General features: G+C 42.6%; 1 protein-coding gene across 1 annotated transcript in view; it reads left to right on the top strand.

Annotated features, from left to right (window-relative positions):
* Positions 1-489: 489 nt before the first annotated feature.
* The window catches only part of T265_11719 (hypothetical protein), a gene marked incomplete at both ends in the record, with an annotated part of 24,619 nt that continues 15,372 nt past the window's right edge, over positions 490-9,736 (top strand). Inside the window, one exon of the mRNA XM_009178452.1 lies at positions 490-638. The remainder of the gene's footprint in view (positions 639-9,736) is intronic.

Raw genomic sequence — 9,736 nt, 5'->3', positions numbered from 1 at the left:
CATGGCAACACAGGACGTCTAGCTGCACAATTATTCATACTAAGTTAGACGGGTTGGGGTAGACAGTGAGATACCTTAGGTACCTCAGTTCACTGAGCAGTGCAAGTTTGACCAGTAGACAAAGGGGGAGTTCAGCTTTTGACGTCAATTTACACAGAGAAATTGTGAATCACGTGTTACACTTGAACATTTATGTCTCGACTGTGAAAAAGTGGGTGCCACCATGCCCGTGCTTGCACATAGGGTACGTTCGGATTTATAGAATGCACGCTCACATCACTTGACAATTTTGAGACTGTGCGACTGACTGCTCATATACATCACATCTGACCAGACGTCGCAGTCCGACACGCACCACAATTTGCACTTCAATTCAGGTAGACAGTTGACCAGCCAATCATCTGCGCTGCAGTCGAAAGTTTTTGTCACGTGAGAACTGACTACTGTGTTTGATTGGTTACGAGACAGTGCGACATGTGGTGTACTGAATAGCATCTGAAAAGGGATTAGAGCATAAATGGCCACAGGAATGCGGACCAGGATGAAATGAGAAAACTTGACAAGTTCCTGACAAACAGTCTTGCTCGGAGCAGATGAAATCCTTCATCAGTGTTCGCCAGTGAAGATACCACATTTAAGTAAGTTGGTAAGGTACACGTGTATTTATCAGGTCATCGACTGATGATCCAAGTACTCGGTTTGAATTGACGGTTTTTTTCCTAATTCGATACACTATAGCTGTAAATTATGTGTTGCTGATACCTTATTCCACACAGTGTGCGTCGTCCTTGCCCAGTTATCGTATTACGACTTATTAGTTATATTGTAGTGTCCTGATGTATGCCAAAGCATCCATAAATTTCCTTCAACATTCAGAAACCGTTCACTAACTGAAATCGTTCATCTCTGAATTAATCTGAACTGAGTCGATCTTCCCGGTGCAAAAGTCAGTTAGGAAGACCCTGGATACCTGTTGAATATAGATTTACTATCTGTAAGTTGAGTAAATTCCACGGGTGAATTACTTCATGAACGTTTTTATGGTCGTCGTATTTAAACACACCTCAAATGCTATCGGACCTGATTTCGGACGATGCGTAAAAAAGTAATTCGAACCAACTCGTATGGGTTTCTGTTCAGGCTTCATTCAAGACTGTGGGCAGGCCAAAACTTTAGTGTTCTTTGGAACGAAATACGTTCAGGTGGATTTAGCTGTATGCAAAGCTAACTTGAAGCGTCATCGGTCACCGTTAGTTTCTGGGAGCAAACGAGGGCGAAATGTATCTGCCCTGTACTTTTCACTCAAAACTATCCACTGAGTTCTCCACTAGAAGAATCCTGCATAGCAGGAGATCACAAATCACTTGTGCGCCACGCGACAAGATCAACTTCGAAATACCCCCGATGTCTCGTTGCCATTGTAGATTGATTCACACAACACAGCGACCTTATCCAGGCTAATCCGCTCACCATTAATTAGTTCCGGTAGCCGAACACCTTAGATCTATGTAATGGCTAAGACTCCTTGACAAATCACGTCTAACTTTTACGCTTTAGGACACCTCAGTTTTGATCATTTAGGTTTCAAAATTTATTAGGTTTGCAGCATGTCAATGTCTTTGAACCTCTTCTCACCAAAGGCACACATTGTAGGGGTTATCGTCTTTGAAACCGGAAGAAAACCGGTATTGAATTAATCGACTGCTGTCCGATTGTTCACGCTCAGTAGTTGGGTGAACATGAAGAGTGATGGATGATGTGAACTTAGCAGCTTGGTTGTCCTTAGGAAGTTCTGCAACTCGGTGAACTAGAGTAGGAGTCAATGCGAATTAAAAAGTGTGATCTTCAGTTAATTCAGCCTGGATCGTATTGAACAACCTGTGGGGAACTACCCGTAGGGATACAACTGGCCAAAGAATTAACCTACTGCCGGAATCTGACGTTTGTTCTTATTGTCACGCATGATTTATGGGAAATACAAAGCTATGTTAAATCGGAAAAATGACCTTATTTGTCGCAACATATTGTTTAGATGCACGCACTACTCATTAGGTTGCTGAAAACCCCACGACGGTCTTCCTGGGGCTGTTCCGGTAGGCGCATTGTCCGAGTTTTCGTTCAGTGTTCCTCTTGAACCGACAAATACACCCACCGGAATTTGGTTTTGATGGGGGGCTTACCTGGAGTCTGGATGAATCCCTTCTCTGAGAACATCATAAATGATAGGTTTGGCTGGGTTCCATCACCCGTCAAGACCAAGTCTGCATGCAGACGAATGTATAAGTCAACTCCATTTCTCATCGAGGAGAAAAGAGTAAACACAAGCTGTCCAACGTTGATATACGCTTGGTGCTCATTCGCATGTTCCTACAGGAAACCGCTGTTGAAGCTGACCCAATTTCTTTCATCATAGTAATTAGCTAAAAGCCTTCTGCGACCTTGCTTCTCGGAACGTTTAAATAACAGTTCGTAAACTACATAAAAGTTGTACCAATCAACTGTCGATTAGTGAGCTTCACAGTGACCTTGAGTAAAGGAAAAACACATGCGGTAGGTCTTAGCCTACAATTTTGGGGACAGGAGATTGTGTCATTAAGACCGACACCATACATCTGCCAAAAATGTTTGGACTGTGTGAGGTTCAACCAAAAATTATGTTGGTATGCAGTCGTCTTCTGATATCGCTATGACCCCAACCGAAAAGCAATGGCCAAAACTCCATCCACCTGGTCGGGTTGCAGATCGTCGAAAGCGATTTATGTCCTAGAGTAAACAACTTCGTTACTAGTTTCCAAGACCGGATGTTAGAAAAGTAAAAGTCTCAAGAGATGTAACAGGAATCATGCGAACGCTACATTTCTGCCGCCTCGCCGAAAACCGATAGAATTCACCTTGTCTTCATCCCTTCATGAAGTATTATCCAGGAGGGAATCTGGTGAAGGTTTGCTCAACTCTCTTGTACCAGCAAAGGGAACCACCACTAGTGGGCATATTCTGAAGGTGGTTGAACCCGGCGAGGGCGATAGCAAGGACTAGTCACATTCTCCACGATGTTAGAGCATGCTTGTCACCGCGTTTCAAAGCAATTTTCTAACCGTGTCAAATGACGGGTTTCCAGTCAGAAAGCTGGATACACGCCGTAGTCAATGCAAGGCGAATGCCTAGCACTATCCTTGGAGACGAGTATTGACAGAACTCTCTTGAACATTCAGCCAACCCGACTGTCGACCATCCAGCGATCATTTGACTGATCGTTTCAAAATAGTTTGCGGTGTGCTTTCTGGTTTGAACATACTTAAGGGGGAATCACATATCGAACTAATCCAAAGTGAGGCAAATCACAGCATCGTCTTTTATTGAGTACGAATGCGATAACCGTTGGAGTAACTACTGAGCTGAGTAGGTGCTCAACTGAGTAGCCACTGTTCTAACCACCAGTATATTGTAAGGCTCGTTTAAGTGAACAAGTGCCGTTGAAGCAATCTGAGACCAAAAATCCTCTTAAAGTCAAGGTCATCTATTCAAACCAAGGCTACACCATTTCTCGAAAATCAATGCATATAACCTGCCACATGAATAAAGTGGATTGAACCCATTTACCGTAGACTGTGTCTGTCGAGCGCCATGCTAAGATGCGGGCCCTGAAAGAAGACTGCAGTTGGAAGGTTCAGCCACAGACCGCGTTGTGTCGGGACGATGGAATGATTAATAAGCTGGACACGTTCTGGTGTGGTTTGTTCAGCTGTAGCTCCCTTTTGGTGCCTAACTGCCATGTCAACCGAAGGTTACACGAGGGGTAGGATACTGCCAGGTTGCCCAAGCCTAGATAGGATGAGTCGAGAGTCAGAGGTCGGGTTCGAACCATGGACCTTCCGGTCAGCAAATTCGCGCTCTAACCACTTATCCACCTCCCACCCATTCTTGTGTTCTTGAGCGCCGTTCACCAAGAAGTACGAGCCGTATGGAGAGACAGACGGACTTCGGTGAACTCTCCAAATTAAGTAACCTATCTGATGTGTTCTGATCGCCCTAGAACGATGCGATATGCTAATTAGTTGCCATTCTGTTTGCATTTTTAGCCAAAGGGTTTACTCATGCCCAGTGAGTCAGCGGAGTGAGGCGGAGGTGGACTAAACCTAATTTGCAATTATTTAATGCGGGGTAACAAAAAAAATAAGTGTCTTATTTGTCTTTCAGTAAAGGTGTTTTGGATCATGCAAATGAATACCAGAACTCGGATCACGAAAGTTCGGTGTGAATGACAGAGAAGGGACAGCGGTTTCGTTTAGCGGAAAATTTATGGCTCCGAGTGGACCCTGTAATTCACGTTCGTACGTAGAACAGAACGTTTCTATTCAAAGCTGATTGTAGCATGGGAGTCAAGCGAATGCGAAAACTGTTAGCCACATCCACGTGGATCACATGCCAGCGCCAATCGAGGAACCAACTACTCCAAGATTTCAGTGATATAATCCAAAATTAATTTCGCTTCGAGGCCATAGTGAATCGCGCGATGAGATAAAAAACACCGTGAATTTATGCAAAACATATCGCGGCGTTTAGAGTGTAATTTAACGCGGTTGACGTAGACAAACGAAGAGCTGCATAATGTCTAATGATCGACGGAAAAAAACACAAAAGGGTTGTTCTCACACAAACACGGTAACACAATCGCGTGTTTCTGTCAGAGCACAGCCAGAACAGGCAGCGATTAATCATTTAGCTGTAGCACCCTTTCGGTGCCTAGCTGCCATGCCACACGAAGGAGGCACGAGGGCTGGGATACTGCCAGGTTGCCCAAGCCTAGACAGGGAAAATCGAGAGGCAGAGGTCGGGTTCGAACCGTGGACCTTCCGGTCGGTAAATTCGTGCTCTAACCACTTGGTCCATCTCGCCCCCAGGCAGGGATTGGTCATCTCCAAACAAGTTACCAGAATACCCTAGAGTGTATTATCTGTTTTTAAATATTGATCAAGCCAGACGTTTAAGACATGCGTATCTCTTGAGACCACCGGTTGACGGACGGTGAGTTGCCGGAAAAACCGTGTAGGCACGCAACCTTGATACGAGTGGAATCCTGTCGTTCAATAGATCCGTAGAATTTTTAAATCAAATCTAAACTAAGAGGGTTATTTTTGAACGCATCGCAACGCCTCATCCTCTTTGCAGGGAAAACAGCTCTAACGGTGTTTCTTCGACAATGTCTACTCCATAACACAATTGATTTTTGGAGTCCTGTCATTCGATCAATTTGTCTATCAGTTTTGTCATCTGAATCCATTTATTGTACACCTGTACAGGTTGATCTACCCATGACGCATTAGCGCATGTGCGGCATTATTTGGGATAGTATCGGAACTAAAATATGTTTTGTCTGATGCATACCTGGACTAGATTTGGCGTCACAGTAGTGACGACTCTTTAGATTCGAGGACACTTTTGTCCTTAGTTCCCGAGACACGCAGATTTTCAGCGTAAATAGCAAGGCTGCTATTACGTATGTTGACAAGCCTCTTCGTAGATATGATATAAAGAGGTAAAATATAACAAAGAATGTTAACCGTTCCATTATGCAGGACAGACATTGTTCTCGTAATCGGAAAGCATTGGGATCGCCAGATTAGAGTCTTCATCTGAGAATCCGGGTGTGGACTTACAGGCTTAATACACAAAAATGGCAAAATGTGCGGCTAAAAAATGAATGGAAATGTGTCACATATTCAAAGGAAACCGGATATTATAGTATAGTAATATATGGCGTAGTATACTGTAGTATGATATGCTATACTATAGCATGGAATATAGTATGGAAGTATGTTAGTATATTAGTAAAGTAGTGTAGTATCATAGTACATGTATGATCCTGTGCTAAGGCCGTGATCTCAAGGCAAGCAACTGGTTAATTAGCCTAAACGCACGATCTAAGTGTCCTATCTGACAGGTAACGTGTAGTCTAATTCACCAACGGACGATCAGTTATAACTGCGGCGAAACCGAATTCTACGAACTTCACCTGCGTTCCTTCAGTAGTCGCAATTGGGCAATGAACAATATATTGAATTGGACTTGGGCAGACAGCATAGATAGGAAGAACGTGGTTCTATGGGAAATTAACAGTAAATCGTGAGGAGAATTAAAGAAAGGCTTACGACTAGATTGAACCTTGGGCAGTTAGCAACACAGGATGACACAGAAAGGGCAGTGTGCTGTCGGACAAATTAAACGGGAAAATTGTTGTTCAGTTCAAAGTGGGACAAATTTCCAACAACAAGCCCAGAAATAAATGTAGACACATCGTCTATGGAAAGACGGTTGAGGTAGAGTCAACTTTGTATAAAATAGCACAGCTCAGTCTTGAAACTTGAGCAGTCACCGGAACGGTGATGTATTAGTCTGAGAAATAGGGAAACAAATAATTACGTCACGTAATTAACAGTACAGTATAAAAGTATAGTAGTATTATATAATGCATATTATAGTTTATTATAGCCGCTTGGCAGTGCGTTTAGAACTGTATAGAACGCTTTAGATGAAAAGACGGAATTTCATGTTGACGACGTCCTCTTGGGAGGGTGTTTTGCAATTTTCAGGTTCATTTTCCAACTTTATATTGTATTTCATTAGCGTCTTTGCGCCCATGTAGATAACTGCAATTCTGCTCTTGTTGATAAGATGCGTTTTCGCTGTGACCAACACAATAAATAGAGTAGTGTATGGAGATGCGGTTTCACATTTTTAGCGGAAAGTTTGACAACGCTTGACCACCGGGCGGTCGTGGTGGTAACCACTTTTGTTTTAGTTTGCTCCCTCAAAGCAAGAATTTTGATGTCTGTTCAAAATTGCTTAAAATTGCAGAGGTCAGTGTTAACTAATCCTTACCTTACCATTATTCACTGGTGCGTTTCGCCCCACGAACGATTTGGAAGACACGCGGTGGCATGTCGTGACATTTTACGAGAGTAAAAGTGGCCACACCAGTTCATTCAATCTAACCAATCAAGTTTTAAGAGTCCATTGAACTCTGTAGTGTACACGGCTTCCGAGAACATTGCTTTCCATTAGGAGATCAAACGAGACAAAGTACCAAGCGTCATGTCAGAGACGCCGAATAGTGTAACCAGTCTGGAATATTTCCACACCTCAGCTGGATCTGTTCTTACTAGAGATCATCCGATCAATTTAATTATCTAATGTAGATGAACAGTCGATCTTCAGACATCTAAGAGGGATCGACAGCGAGAGGGTGCAATGCGTTTGTTCATCACTACTAGACACCTTGCACGCATTCTACTTGCCAGTAGTGTCCAGCGGATAGCGAAAATATGCCCAAAGGACAGAAGATGAACGACGAGGAATTACACAAAATGGATCTAAAGTGTGTTTCAGTTAAAGTCTCATTTTTCGACACATATCCCTCGTGTTCACTCAACAACAAAAGCAACGCCCACAACTAGACCAAGTTGATCAAATGTCCACCTGTTTTATCAATAATCATGTAACAGAACCCAGTGATGAGGAAATTCAGGTAAGATGGAAGCAATGTAATTCATTTGTTAGCACGTTGAAGGAAATTAGACAAATCGTAAAATTCGAACCTATATACACGCAGTATGAATGAGAGTAGATGCATGCAGAGGGACACCAACTGCCGCCCCACCGCTTTTGAGCGTGTTCTTCTCTTCTGACGAACCAGTTGAGAATGCTCCCCCACTATCGCATTTACATACCTCTGTACCACAACTGATCTATCACGTATCTAGGTTATTAGTATAAAAGTATAGTAGTATTATATAATGCATATTATAGTTTATTATAGCCGCTTGGCAGTGCGTTTAGAACTGTATAGAACGCTTTAGATGAAAAGACGGAATTTCATGTTGACGACGTCCTCTTGGGAGGGTGTTTTGCAATTTTCAGGTTCATTTTCCAACTTTATATTGTATTTCATTAGCGTCTTTGCGCCCATGTAGATAACTGCAATTCTGCTCTTGTTGATAAGATGCGTTTTCGCTGTGACCAACACAATAAATAGAGTAGTGTATGGAGATGCGGTTTCACATTTTTAGCGGAAAGTTTGACAACGCTTGACCACCGGGCGGTCGTGGTGGTAACCACTTTTGTTTTAGTTTGCTCCATCAAAGCAAGAATTTTGATGTCTGTTCAAAATTGCTTAAAATTGCAGAGGTCAGTGTTAACTAATCCTTACCTTACCATTATTCACTGGTGCGTTTCGCCCCACGAACGATTTGGAAGACACGCGGTGGCATGTCGTGACATTTTACGAGAGTAAAAGTGGCCACACCAGTTCATTCAATCTAACCAATCAAGTTTTAAGAGTCCATTGAACTCTGTAGTGTACACGGCTTCCGAGAACATTGCTTTCCATTAGGAGATCAAACGAGACAAAGTACCAAGCGTCATGTCAGAGACGCCGAATAGTGTAACCAGTCTGGAATATTTCCACACCTCAGCTGGATCTGTTCTTACTAGAGATCATCCGATCAATTTAATTATCTAATGTAGATGAACAGTCGATCTTCAGACATCTAAGAGGGATCGACAGCGAGAGGGTGCAATGCGTTTGTTCATCACTACTAGACACCTTGCACGCATTCTACTTGCCAGTAGTGTCCAGCGGATAGCGAAAATATGCCCAAAGGACAGAAGATGAACGACGAGGAATTACACAAAATGGATCTAAAGTGTGTTTCAGTTAAAGTCTCATTTTTCGACACATATCCCTCGTGTTCACTCAACAACAAAAGCAACGCCCACAACTAGACCAAGTTGATCAAATGTCCACCTGTTTTATCAATAATCATGTAACAGAACCCAGTGATGAGGAAATTCAGGTAAGATGGAAGCAATGTAATTCATTTGTTAGCACGTTGAAGGAAATTAGACAAATCGTAAAATTCGAACCTATATACACGCAGTATGAATGAGAGTAGATGCATGCAGAGGGACACCAACTGCCGCCCCACCGCTTTTGAGCGTGTTCTTCTCTTCTGACGAACCAGTTGAGAATGCTCCCCCACTATCGCATTTACATACCTCTGTACCACAACTGATCTATCACGTATCTAGGTTATTCAATATCTGCCAGTGATACTAGTGGGCCCCATATGTAACTTTTGAAATTGCGTCCTCAGGCGTGTCGTTTCGTTTATGCCAATATTAGTTTGAATTTACTTTTCAAAAGGAAGCTAAATGTTAGTGATAACAATGAAATTCAGCACGCATTTGCGGGTACAAAGGCTATATCGAAGCCTTTATTCGAATTGGTTGGTCTGCTAGAACATAAACTATTAAGCGCGTCTACGAACGATGGAACTCGTTTATAGATCTGACGTACTTTGTTTAAAAACATCCTCGCCAGAAGCTTGTCTAGGCACTAAAACCAATCGTATGTTCCGAAAAGGGCTTTGTAATCAGTTGACTTTCGAAATCTGTACCGTACGTAGCCGAGAGCGTTCAGGGGGTGTTAGCTGTTGATATGCATCCTGGAGTAGATTTTCCAAGCTTGTGTGAAACGGTCTCTGACTGTGAGCTGTATAAGGTATTTTCCCTGAGGACCAGCTGCTACAGATTTACGTATTGCTTTACATTGTCACTTATTAAGATATCAAGCCGCGTCCAGTAGAGATTTCGATAAACCAACTTTCTGACGGTAGTACGACATTTATTTATTCATTTATCGATTTAGTTATTTATGTATTTATTTATTAATTTAATT

Source organism: Opisthorchis viverrini, assembly GCF_000715545.1.
Source record: "Opisthorchis viverrini unplaced genomic scaffold opera_v5_560, whole genome shotgun sequence".
NCBI lineage: Eukaryota > Metazoa > Platyhelminthes > Trematoda > Opisthorchiida > Opisthorchiidae > Opisthorchis > Opisthorchis viverrini.
This window is presented reverse-complemented; position numbering and strand designations above follow the sequence as displayed.